Genomic DNA, 13,580 nt, shown 5'->3' on the forward strand with positions numbered 1-13,580 from the left:
GTGGACAAGGAAGGATGTCTCCTTAGGAACGAACAGGTAGACCATGTTTCCCAGAGTCCTGGCATTTTGAGGTGGTCAGTGAGGCCGGTTGTATAGCCTTGGATGACCTGCTAAGAAGTTTGAAATTTATCCTATGATACATTGAGAATAAAAAGAGGAAATTAAGCTAGAGAGTAATATAATCACAAAGAGAAATGGGGTTGTATTTTGGAGGAATGATTGTGAAGAGGAAAAAACTATTGGGACTACTGACTGGGGGAAAAAGGAGAGAGCGGAGTGTTCTTTTCTGCAATAAATTTATTTGCTAATTTTAGACTCCTCACTAAATTAAATGTTAGCTGATTCCATTTGTCAAAGTTAAGTTTCCGTTACTGTGGATGAACAACTCATCCCTAACTGGTCTTACCTGCCCCTGTTTGAAGTTAGACAACATTTCAGAAAGCACTAACAGTTCGCCTGTGGAGGCTAGAAGCTTCCTAAATTTGTGTGTGGAATTTTTCATTATGAGAACTTGGTAACTAGATATCAATTTTCAAACTCAATATCTACTCTTTACAGAACTTCACCTACAGCAGACTTACATAACAAGTGACTGTGTAGCCATACAGAAATGAAAAAGTGATTTCTACCCCTTGATGCCAAACTAGAAAGAGAAAAGCTAGTTCAGAGAACACATTATGACTCATGAAGAGTCCAAAAGGAAAAGTGTCCTGTGAATATAGCATCCTTTGCAGCTGCCTGGAGTCCTTTTAGCCTCCAATCATATTTGCTTTTGTATGATTTTCTGCAAAACAAAAGAACCCCGTCATTTTCCTCCTTCACATCAATTGTCAAATTTTGCTTTACCTGGAGATGAAGCATATGCTATGCGTTCTGCATTCTTTTTTTACCAAGTGAATGGTGCTGCTTTTCATTTCTCTGGAGTTTAGGACTTATTTTATAAAATTCCTAATTGCCGCAATGCAAACTATAAACCAGACAATTCTTCAGGGGAAATGTCTGAAGGGAAAAGGTGGGGCTTTCTTAGACGAATATGAGGGAAAGGGAGATACATTATCTATATTTAGTCAGTGCTCCCAATGAAGATTTTGTTTTTAAATTCCCATAGTTGTGTCTATAACACATGGCTACCACCCCCTCTTGTAGCCCAAGTATTACATCAAAATTGTATATGAGCTGAAGAATATGCACATATAACAAAGGGAACTCTTTCTTCTTTACTTTCTCTCTGACAAAATGCCGGAAGGAATGGCCAATCTCTTCTGTCAGTGTATTCTGTCAGTATCTTACAAAGGTGCTATTTCTCTTTTTGAAATTTGGCAAGGCAGGTTGAGGTGGAATCACCTTCCCTTAAGGGAAGATGAAGTCATCAATTTCTGAAAATTGGCATGTTAAGTTGGCATGCCAGGGAAGCAAGTTCGGCCCCCAAAATTATAAACCTAATATCACCTAATGTAATGAATACTGCCCTTAGCTTAAAGAGCCTTTTATAGACAACCAAGTTATCTGGCTATTGTATTAGTTGCAATTTATTAGGCAGTTAGAAGTTAGTGAGTATTTTTATTATATTTTCATTACATTACAAATTTTGCTTAAGATATCTCACTGACTATATATCCCAGTTAATAGTCTGTTGGCATATCCTCCCGCAGAAAAACAAGTTCTTACAAGGGATTCTTCGGGACGTCCTATATTCTATTTCTCCTAGATATGTCATCTTTTATGGTCTTGAGGCTCACTGTGGGATAGACAAAAAATTCGGAAGCCAAAGTTAACAAGCAAGTAGCAGGCCTTGGAACACCACAGGATGGGTGATAACTGATACTCCTTACCGCCCTGAAAATGGTGTCTTTACAGACCAGGCTTCAGCCAGTAGTGACTGGCACGTGAACAACTTGATGCCACATGGAAATTCGGTGTTCTTTCTACTGCCTCTTGTCTTCAATTTATCCAGCCAGTAGTTTTAAGCATCCTAGGACTGCATTTCAAACGCGGTTGTTTGAACAGAGTCAATTTTGCAACAGTAAAATGGTGTTAGGATAGGATTTTACTCTAGGGGGAAAAATCCTCAACCAAATAGTCACAGTGCACTTTACATGACTAATTTAAACCATTACATTATAAAATAAGGGATAAATCATACTTTTGATAACACTACTGCGTAGGAACCATTTTAATTTTAAGAGTCAAGCACCTACATTAATCTGAGTCTAAAATAATAGGTCCCTGATTTAAACTCTCCCAACATTCTTTCACACTTCATAAAACTAGAAATAAAATGGTCTCAGCAAACATTGTCCAAACTGCTGTGTTTCAAAGAATTGGAACAGGAGGTCTCAAAACCGCAAAGTGCCAGCGATTTACTGTTTGTAGCCTTAATTGGGCTTAAATGTTGGATGGGAGAGAAGAGGGTATGATCTGCAGAGAATAAGAGATTTACTACTCTTCTTAAATCAAAAGCAGATTTCGTTCTTCAACTGCCCCCTAGCTCGCTTGCCCCGCCCCCACGGGGGTTTTTCTATATTTTTGCATATATTTTACATGAAGATGACAGGTGAGGAAGGTTAAAGTGCTGTGTCTTCTCCATGGAATAAATGGAAGGGTTAGGGCGGGCTTATTTATCTACAAGGCGCTCAGTCTCTCAACCGTTTCTCCCCTCATTGGCATTTGGAAGCTTGCAGTCCTTTGGAGAAGAGACAGACTGGCAGGAATGTTCTTTGTGCCTGTCTCTCTTTTTTACAGGGGGAAAAGAGGAGCAGATTTGTAATTACAGCCCGCGGGGTGGGGAACCGGGAAGAAAAAGTTTCAACCGACACGATAATGCCCCGCTTTTTTTTTTTTCCCCTTGGTCAACACTGTGCCACAAACAGCTTTTGGTGCTACTCAGAGCCCTCTCCCTGCCCCCTCCTTTTCTCTCTGCAGGCTCGCACTGGCAGGCGGAGGCACAGTTAAATTCCAGCACCTTCTGCACATACCCCCCAAACTACTACGCGCTATTACTACGGCTTCCCTCCCTTTCGCTTCGCCCCCTTCTCCCTTCCAGCCGCCCCGCAGGAGCCCCGCAGCGCCCCGGGAAGAGGACTGCCACGGCAGGGATAAGCGACGCCCAACTCGGTCAGGGCTCGGGGCTTTCCGCGTCCTGCGCAGTTTATCTGCTCCAGGCAAAAACACCGCCCGAGAGCCGGCGCCTTGCAGACACACACGGATCCAGTACAGTAGAGCTGTCTCGATCCACATTCTTGCACACCGCCCCCTCCTCCCCCCGCGCTCCCGGAGTCGCTGAGCGGGACGAGTGACAGGCGCGTCCCGCCAACCCGCGCCCAGGCGGGCAGGGAGGAGCGGCTCTCCCGGCCAACTGCGGTGCGTCTTCCGGCGCCTGTGGAGGCGGCGAGGGTGGGACGCGGGGCGGAGCCCGAGTTTAGGAAGAGGAGGGGATGGCTGTCATCAATGAAGTCATATTCATAATCTAGTCCTCTCTCCCTCTGTTTCTGTACTCTGGGTGACTCAGAGAGGGAAGAGATTCAGCCAGCACACTCCTCGCGAGCAAGGTAAATATAACTTACAACTCCTTTCTCCTCTTTCCCCTCCCTCCGGTCTCACCGCTGCAGCCGCGGCGCAAACCCCCTCCGGCACTGCGCCGCCTTCGCCCGCGATTATTCATTATTATCCTAATTATTATTTATTGTGCATGCACGGAGACCAAAACAAACAGGCGGGCCAACCGCCACAACAAAAAAGCCCGCCTCCTCCCCGCGGGCCTCAGGTGGAATGCTCTAACGACAGCTCCCGGGCGGCTGGGGAAGAAACGGGAAAGTTTCAACTGAACCTTGCTGTTCTAATAATAACAGTAATAATTACTACTTAGAGGGAGCACGGAGGAAAAACCAACAAACCACAGCCTTGACCCTGGGTAGGCGGTCAGCGATGCGCTGCCAACTCAAGGTTGCAACACACACACACGCACACACACAGTCGGCAAGGTTGCAATCCACCCATCCCCTTGAAAGCGGGGGTGGGGTTTGGGGGTGGGGGTGGGAGGATGGAAACGCGACAGTTCATCCCGAGCAATCCTCCCCGGAAGAGTTGGAAGGGGAGCCGGAGAGGAGGGCGAAAAGTCCGGGCTGGCGGCGGGGCGCCAGCGAACACGGCTGCCACCGCTCTCGGGGACTTGTTTAAAGGGCTCGGGGTGCGGAGACGCGAGCGGATCGCGGCGGGAGAAGCCGGAGCTGGCGCGTCGAGAAACCCGCAGCTCGAGCCGCAGGCTGGTGAGCACAGGATCGGAGGTGTCACCTCCACTTTCCGCGTTCCCTTGGGCGCGGATGGGGCCGCTGGCCGAGAGGCAGCAGGCCTTTGGGCAAAGCGGCTGCCGCGGGGGGCTGAGCCCGGGGCGCTGCGGCCGTCCCTGCCCCTGGTACCTGGCAGCAGTGCAGGCTTGGGTGCTGAAGTTCGGGATGTCCGGCCCGGGCCGCACCGCTGGGAGGGAGAGAAAAGGCCCCGAAGAAGGAGGTCGGAGGTGCCTGCCAGGCTCAGTTACACTATCCTTCCCCTCCCCGGGCTTGTTTTCTTTTGCTTCGCATCTACCCTTGGCTAGAGCTTGGGGGCTGCGGGCATGGGTCGCCCGTTTTCGTTCGGGTGCTGGGGGTGCACTGGGGCCCAGGAGAGCACGGCGGCTGCGGGCGGAGGAGGCCATGATCCGGATAATCCTCTCTGCCTGACTGTCACAAACAGGACTCGCGCGCACCCGGGCAGCGGCGGTGGTGTTCGCCGGCTAAGGGGAAGGGCTGCAGGGGGAGGATGGGGGGTGGCGAGGGCGGGAGGCGGGGAGATGGAATGGGAGCTTCCTCCCAAAAGATGACATGCACCGCTTTGCTTCTCGCTCCCGGCTTTCGAGTTTGCTTTATTCCCATCCCAGCCTGGTTTACCCCTTACTCAGCTCTCCCCCCTCCACCCGCCCTCCTTGCCTCCACCCGCCCTCCTTGTCTCCTCCCGTTCGCGTTGCAAACACTGCCAATGCCATCTGCAAAGGTGTCGCGATGCACTTCCCCAAATAACCGGTCCGGTGCGCCAACCCCTTGGCACCCTCCGATCGCAGAGCACACGCCGAGCCCGGTGCCCTGGTGCCCGGCACCGGGCCTCACAGCCTAGGCGCAGTTGCACCTTGTGGGGCGGGGCGCAGCTGTGCGGACTCCCGGACACCCAGAGCCCTGGCCCGGGCACTCGCGCGGGTTTCCGGTACACCCGGGGAAATCGCCTTCTGCCAGTGTCTGAGCGCTTGCCCCCGCCTCCGCCGCCCGGATTGTTATTATTTTTATACAGTCGCCGTTGGTGGCGGGTGGTGGTGAGCGCCGGGCTTGCCGGGCTGCTTGGGGGTGGGGGGTGGAGGGAAGTTGGACGTGGATCAGGCAGGGAAAAAAAAGTTTGGCAGGGAGGCTAACTACAGCGGAGGGATGGGAGGGGGCGGCGAGCGCCGGCTGCTTGCGCCTCGGCGCCCTCCGGGCAGGCGCGAGGGTGCCTGTGCGCGAGGGTGTGCTATGCGCGTCGCGGCGAGTGCGGCGGGAGTCGCCGAGCTGCGAGTCGCCAAGCGGGCAGCCGCTCCCGCCCGCGCCCTCCCGGGGAGCTCGGGGAGGAAAAGACCAGGTTTGGTGGCGGGAGCTGGCTAGGGTAGGCGTATTCGTGTGGATGTGTGTGTGTGCGCGCGCGAGCGGCGGAGAATCAGGAAGTCACAGCAGCGAAGCGCACACAGACATGTTTGATCGCAGTGACATGACGCGCGCGAGGAAGGAAGTGGCAGCCGGGGCCGAGACCCGGGCTCCGGCGCGGGCCTAGGGCTCTGGCGGAGAGACCCGCTCGGGGCCGGGGACCGCGCCGCCCGCGTAGCCTCTCCGAGTCCAGAGCTTCTTTTTGTTCCGCGTCCCGCAGGTAAGCAGCCTACGCCTTCACTGCCGCCGCCCGCTGGGTGCGGAGCTTTCCAGCTCTTTCCCAGTCGGCCCCCTCCGGTCTCCGGCTCGCCTTTCCCGCTTGTAAAGTCAGACAGGCGGAGAAAACGGGCTCCTTGTCCTCCGATCGACTGCGTGGAAAACTTTGCCGCGGGAGGCACCGTGGAGGAGGAAAGAGAAGGCCTTGCTGGCTGCTGTTGTCAGACCTTGCTCCTTCAGGTCGAGAGAGTGTGAGTCGCTACGCCTTGGGGCTGTTACACCTTCAAACTTCGGGCCTAAATATACCTCGAACTCTCGCAGGATTTACTCCAGCTTTAAGATAAATATTCAGAGTCGTCCAGCTGGTCTTGACAGGCGTTTGGATTTTTTTTTGTTTTTGTTTTTTTTTTTTTTTGTAGGCAAGGAGGAAGGCGAGGGAGTTGAGAGAGTGGGAGTGTTGTGCAGAATCCATTTCTTATTTAATATCTGCACCGTGTGTTATGTAATTTTAGTAGCACATGGTGCAAAGCCCATGCTGGGCTTCTGCCGTCCTTTGTTTATGTAACTTTTGGGAGAGTTTTGCAGGGTTATCGTCTTTTTTCCTCCTCCTTTCCTAGCTTGTTGAAGGTTGGTGCTTTTGAAAAAAGCCAGCGCCGCGAGTTAGTATTTTTGGGAGCGGTGTCATCACTGTCTTCTGGTCATTATGGAGTCATGGGTTCCTAGTGTGTAATATTAGCGGGTAAGGAAGACACTGAAGATGCACTTTTGTTCACTGCATTGAGTGGTTTTTAACGTTTGTGTGTTATCAATAGCAGAGTTAAAATTTAAACTTCCATTTCAAAGACCTTTGTTTTTAAAACTCCTGGTTGTATTCGTTACTTGTGTGGACAGGATTGTTGCTTGCAACACGCATAAATACATTTTCATCAATCATTTAAGACTCAGAAACCCTGACAGCTCTACCAGAGGAAAAGCCATGCCTAATGTTACATGTGTGTATACACTTATATATACATAATCAGATGCTTTCAGAATTTTTTTCCCAACAGTTGTGGTGGAGTGGGGTGGGGGGTTGTGGGCACTGGGAGGCATTGCTTGCTGCTTACTTGCTAATATTTGCAGGCTACTTCTAGTGCACTAGGGAAGACAAGGGGTGTGGTAGGTTTGAATCTGGGTTGGTGCATTGTTATGCAAATCGAGACACACTTTCTCTTTAGGAATCTAATTGCCCTTTTAGTCTCCTGGACTTTTTTTTTTTAAGCTCCCTGACAACCTATTAGGTCCAAAAGATTTATTGGAGTAGACTGAAAAAACTATACCCCATAGATTAGGGGTCCAGCTCCCTTGTTGGGGGGCATTAAAGGAGATAGCATACTGGTAAAGCCATTTAAAAGTAAATGAAGAGTTTGCGGTGTCAGAGCCCTTGAAGAATTGGCAGAGGCGAGGGAACGCTTCCTTTAAGGCAGCCTTTCTCTGGTGAGTTGCATCCCAGCATCAGAACTAGCTGCACTGTGGTGCTTCACAGAAAAATAGTCACCGCAAGAGTATGTTCAAAGCAGCCTTAGATCTTTTCTTTTGTTCGTTTTTAAAGTGGTTTTTGAGCATTTCTTGTCAAGTTTCTTGAAAAGTGCTTTGACCAACACCTGAGGCTTGGAATTGACCAAAAAAAAAAGGTGCCTCAGCTTGCAGTATATTGTTAATGTTTGAATTCTGTTTAAAATATTCCTGACAGAACACTAGAAAATAACACTTTTGCAGATAGTTATTTCAAACTTTTTTTCTTTAAGTTTAAGATAAGTTATTCTATGGGCCAATATAGCACATCTTATCTTCCAAGAGATAATTGAGATACCCTCATATAACTGTAATACGTTGACATTTCATTTTAAAGACATTATGTCTGGAATAAGACCATAAAAGAGAAAACTTTCGTAAATTATAAAAGTGACCCTGTCCTCTGGTGTTTTCATGTTTTGGTTTTTTTCCCCCCTTTAGAAGTCTTCCTTTGTAAACAAGGCCTTTGTTTGTCCAACTCTCCTAGGTCAGCAGCTTTTTGAAACTCTAGAGAAATAATAAATCACTTTTATGACATCTTGACATGATGCCATGAGAAAGACTGAATTATTACAAATACAATGCTAAGTAATATTTTCTGGCACCAGCAAATGAGAGCCCTCATTTAACCACAGAAGTTTGGATTCTCACTGTTTCTGGTCAAGATGATTTTAAGGGAAGTCATGGACAATTAGTTACTTAATGTGAGTGGCCTTCGAAACCTTTCTATACCCGTGTCACATTTCTTTTCTGCAGCATTTGTGATGAACAGATGAGAAGATCCCCCAATAAGAAGAGCGATGTTTGGAGGCTACTTCTGATTTTTTTCATTAATTTTATTTTATGTAAATGCATTATTTTCTAAATCATTACTTTTTGGTAAATGTGTTTTGCAGATTGTTTTTGACTATGGGAAGTGCCAAAATTTGGAAGATTTGTGTTATGGAATTTAAAATCTAGCCAGTTAATAGTCATGAATCTTTCTATATATATAATTGAGAATAGAAAATACAGATGGTGGTAAGTTGGTTGGAAGAGCATTTAGGAGAGCCTGGAATGTTTACTTTTTCTGTGTAGAAAGTTGTGACTTTCTGTTTACCATGGAATACAGGAGACTAAAACTTAGTACTACCAGTCAGTATGAAGGAGAGCATATATCAAGGGGATCTTGAAACACCCTGGTGTGGAAACCTTTTGTTTTTTTGTACCGTTTTTATTTCTTGTATTAATATAATACTTTTCCTTGGAAGTATTCAGGGTATATTAGAGTTTAAGTAAAAGTACATTTTAAAATACAGTAGGATATTTGAATGACTACACTCAACTGTAAAAAAAAAAACGGTGCTGGTGAAACTTCAGGAGCTAGAGATCTGGGTCTTTTGAATGTTGGATGTAAACACATCATTAATTCATTAATTTGGAATGATACTTTTGATATGGAATGTGGAATTTTTGTCTTAAACATTGAAATAAGTAGTTCCTTTCTAGATTTCTGGATTTATAATATGTAAGTTTGTCACTTAGGCCTACTGTGAATGTTGTTTGATTAGATTTTTAAGACTTCAGCACATTTGGGCAATTATAATTGGGCTTGTGCCTGTATCATTTAAAACATTTAAAATATTGCAATATTCTGTTGTATTTTTGGTTGTCATATAAAAGCATCAACTTAAGCATCAGTCTTACACCAATATATGATCCCCATCTGTGCAAGCACTAATGTATTAGAAACTTTTTGGAAATTGACCTAGTTGAAGTATGGGCTGGCCCTTTTGTAAATCAGTGAATAGAATCTACAGAAGTACAAATAAATATTTAAAGTTTAAAAAATCTTAAGTGTAATTATGCCCTCACCCTGCTTTATTGTTATTGTTGTTAAAACTGAATTCAGAATTTGGGCATGAAAATTATTTAAATATAGAAGTTGAGGGAATATATTGGTTTACAGGTTAACAGTAGTCCAAGGGAAATTTTTTTTTATCAGTTTGTTTTAGATTGTCTTTTTCTTGTTTAAAATGATTATAGAGTTCTTAACTTCTGTGATATGGTATATTTCAGTTTTCACCATCCAATTGGAGCCATAAGTCATCGCATATGTAAATTACATGTTGGGAGGGTAGCCCTCGCCCATCTTCCAGCAGTACTGTATTTAACTGGGCACAAAGTAGCTTTGCAAATATTTGCAGCTTTTTTGTGGTTTGCTGCTGTGCTATGTTGTTAAATGTACTAAAATGCCATTAAGCAAAGACCAGAATTCTGTAAAAAATAATGGATGAGCTATACTTGAGAATTTATGTGTTTTAAGGAATATACCTGAATATTTAAGCATATGAATAGCAAAGGGTAAACTGTACAGGCCATTTGATATAGGCAGAGATCAGAGTGAGCTTTCTTGGGCTGCTTGGGTAGATAAAGTCTTCGGATGGGTTAGGGTTGCCATAGGAGGGGGAGGGAGTGATCATCCCAGATCGGAACTCTGGGATCCTCGGGACCAAGCTTCAAGACGCTGTGTGAAGAGCAGTGTGCTGATTTCATTGGGTTGCCTGGGTCAAGAAATATCAGTTGGGGAGTATATTCAGGAGATATTCGAGGTTGTCGACTTCACTTGCTGGCTAAAGCATGAGTGTTTTATCCAAGGCATATTGGAGGCTTGCTCTCATAAGTTTTGAGCAAGGGAATTCATGAGCAAAGCAATATTTTAGAAAGCTGAATTTAGCAGTTTAAGGGTTCAGGTTGTGGGTAGGAATGGAAGTTGATAGAAGGATCCTGGCAGAAATACATATTTGTATATTATGGCTCGCAAAGTATCTTCATATCCATTATTTTATTTAATTCATATCCAAATTGAGGTTGTAGCCCCAATTTGTAAGTATTTTGTCCATGAGGAACTTGAAACTCACAAGAGGTTAAATGATTTTTTAAAGGTGATTTTTTTAAAGGCACATTAACATTGTAAATGGCCATTATACATTTTAATTGCATTTAAACTTGAAGGATTGAGTTTTGAATTTTTGTTGCTACTACAAAAGTCGGGACAAGCGGAGCATTATCAAAATGGGGCATATCAAAGCTTGTGCAGCAACCTTGGTTCACATTGTAGAAGTAACCGCTAAGTAAAAGTGTGCCATCTCAAACAGATAAGCTTTGAAAGGAGTGTTTCAGACTCTTACATCTTTAATGTATAAATAAAGTCATCTTAGCAGACAATGAAGTGACTTTTTTCCATTCTTAACAGCATCCAAAATGAGGTTGCCTTGCTAAGGGGCCTAACATAATTTAGGAGGGGCAGGCCTGAGTATTTGGTTGATTTTGGCCAGCTGCCTAACAGTTTGGTTCATTCTGTAAAGATGAATTTTAGAAGTGATAGCTACCCATGATTGTCTTTATATCTATCGATGGGCATGTTGGGTTAGAGGGATGCTTCGCTGAAGTGTTTCTTTGTTGAGGAGCGTTTAGCACTTTTAAAAACAAATTTTCCTTTGTGGAGACAAGGGTCTTCACCAAGTCGGTCATCGGCTGTCATCACAGGTGGATCTTCTGAGAAGGTAGCTCATGGAATCTACAGCCAGAAACTTGTTGAGGCAGTGCCAGGGTATCATGGGGGATTAATTAGCCCCCGCAGAGTTTGTTGTTATCTTCTGTTGTGCACAGAGCTGTCTCAGAGCCTTTGCCAGGCCTGAGGCAAGTTCCCAAGGCAGTTTATTTAAACTGAGGGTAAGGGCTCCCGTCCTAATTTGTTTTCTTGATTGAAGTATGAAGAGTTCGTGGAAGCCCAACAAACAGCACATTTTTAATCGAACTACTTTTTAAAAGCATATCTGATTTTGAAACGAATGGCGAACTGATAGGAATAGTCCAAGAATGCCAAGGAAATGTTTTCCTCGAGTTTTGATCCAGCCACTTGTAACGTTAACTTTAAACTCAATGCAATTTTTATCCATGGCACAAATCCTGTGGTGCAGTGTTTAAAGTTGTACGGCTCAGGCCAAGAAGCAGTGTGGGCCTTGCTAATGTTTCACCATCTACCCAGACAACCTTGGCCTCTAACAAAGCCACTTCTTAGATTTATTTCTTTTATCTTCGTTGCTGCTCTCCTTACCCACTCCCTACGCCCCAGTTAAGAGTGCAAGTGCTCTATCCCAGGTCTAGAGATGTTGCTACTTTCTTGTGAGAGAATTTTCAGTTCATTTATAGAGAAAGCTACGTTAAAAACAAAACAAAACAAGAAGAAGCCTCAGGTGAGGAGGGGGGAGACATTCTGAACCAGCAGACAGACATAAAAAGAACTCTGTAGTTCTCGATCAGCCTTGTAGCTCTCGATCAGCCAGAAAACCTTAGAAAGACTGAGTTAATTCTTATGGATGGGAACTGGACCTAATTTTTATTTCCAATATTCGGATTTTAACCTGTACTTCAAAGTCTTTCTGTAAGGCGAGCAGTAAAGAACCACGATTTTTCTTCCACTTCTACATGAAATTTAGTGAAGAGTAATTTGAGAAGTATTGTTTAGTCAAGGTTGGTGTGCTTCTCCAAACTCATTCTATGATTAGTCAACGAAAGTTTCTAGGAAACTTTTTTTTTTCCTTACTTCAAGGTCTAGCTTGAAGTAAAATACCATCTTCTGCTTTAAGCCTTCTCTAATTCCCTTCTTCCTTCCTTCACCTATCCAAGCCAGAAGTAATCTCTCCTGCCCAGTGACTGCACGGGAGTCTTCAGCTATACCCCTTTTAATCTTACAGGATCTTCCATTTTTTTCTCTTGTTGCTACTTACGTATAACAGCCTTTAAGAGTCCTGGTGTAAGCTATCTGGTCATTTTGGATACCCTACATGCCCGTTAATCAGTACTCAGTATATTGGGGAATACAGAAATGAAACAGGCTCTCTGGATGTTTGATCAAACATCACAGACCTCTTCCATTCTTGACAGTGTTTTCATTTCATATCTTCTCTAGAGCTTCTCTTTACTTCTCTGTCCCTTAATAAATTAATTTATTATCATAGCCAAATTGTAGGCCTATTTTTCTCCCATTGTGTCTGTGCACCCCAGCCTCCATTCCTGGGCTCTGCTCTGGCCCGAGTGAAAAGTGTCCATGCTGGTGAATGGTCTTGCCTGATTGGCAAAGCAGTTCACTTTTGGGCTGGCAGTCAAGAGATAAAAAGTTCTTTTTGTGGTTTCTCTCCTGTCACAGTGTGACTATGGGCAAGCCAGTCTGTCCCTTCCTGCCTTACTGCCCTCATCATTTAAATGGGGGAAGTGACGGAAGGTCTCAGTTCAAGTCACCGAAAATATTATGAAGCACATGTGGGCGTATTTAAATATTACTACACATATGGAGGTCTTTGGTATTTCAGCTGATTGCAGTAAGACAGTGAGGCATAAGTTTTGTCATGGTTGTCATGGTTGGACTGATGACCTTTAAAATTCCATAAAGTTGAACTCCTTTTAATATGTAGATCTGTATGCTGAGCTTTTTAGCTAAGGGGAGAGGAAGGAGATTCAGGCTGTGGGAGGATGGCTATGGTGTTGGGGTTATAGTGTGCTCTGAGGTCTTTTATTTTTAAACCTACATTCTCCCAGTTCTAAAGAAAGGAAAGTAAGGACAAAAAGAAGACAGGGTGTACTGTAAAACATTCTTGGCTGTGACCCTCAGGGAACCCTGGTCTGAGATAGGGGGAGGTGTAAAGTGTAAATAGAGACCAGGAGATTGCTATACCCGCCATGCACATTTTATTCATTCTAGTAGCCATATAATTGGGGAACAGATCATTCTTTTCCGTAACTCCCTTTTTCCTCCAACACAAAATAAAAAGAAATTTTGAGCTATTTTGTGGCCAGACAACCATTACCTTGCTGAGATTATTTGGGCTCTCTACATCCCTCCCCCATCATACCCACCACCACCATTACCACCCACTCCGTCATTTCATTACTGCTCTGCCCCATGCCTGGAAGAGCCACTGTCAAAAGTTGGAGAAGAAAGAACGTGGTTAAGATTTCTAGTGATATAAGCAGGGTTGGTGAAGGAAAAGTTGAGTTGTGTTGGCCAATGCTGGACCTTAAACCTTAACCAGGAAAGCAAATCTGGCTCAAGTGATAAGGCCTCCAGCT

General features: G+C 45.1%; 1 protein-coding gene across 7 annotated transcripts in view; it reads left to right on the plus strand.

Annotated features, from left to right (window-relative positions):
* The first annotated feature begins 3,424 nt into the window (after positions 1 to 3,424).
* Positions 3,425 to 13,580, plus strand: part of SMARCA2 (SWI/SNF related BAF chromatin remodeling complex subunit ATPase 2) — a 195,160-nt gene continuing 185,004 nt past the window's right edge. For 2 of the 7 annotated variants that reach the window (XM_058301759.2, XM_058301765.2), the window contains exon 1: positions 3,425 to 3,548. The gene's annotated coding sequence lies outside the window, so the exon portion shown is untranslated. Of the gene's footprint in view, positions 3,549 to 4,151; positions 4,266 to 5,494; positions 6,167 to 13,580 lie in introns of those variants that run through there. The other 5 variants (XM_023588455.3, XM_058301766.2, XM_058301760.2 and 2 more) reach the window with 5 other exon arrangements.

The sequence above is a fragment of the Dasypus novemcinctus genome, chromosome 8 (assembly GCF_030445035.2).
Source record: "Dasypus novemcinctus isolate mDasNov1 chromosome 8, mDasNov1.1.hap2, whole genome shotgun sequence".
Taxonomy (NCBI): Eukaryota; Metazoa; Chordata; class Mammalia; order Cingulata; family Dasypodidae; genus Dasypus; species Dasypus novemcinctus.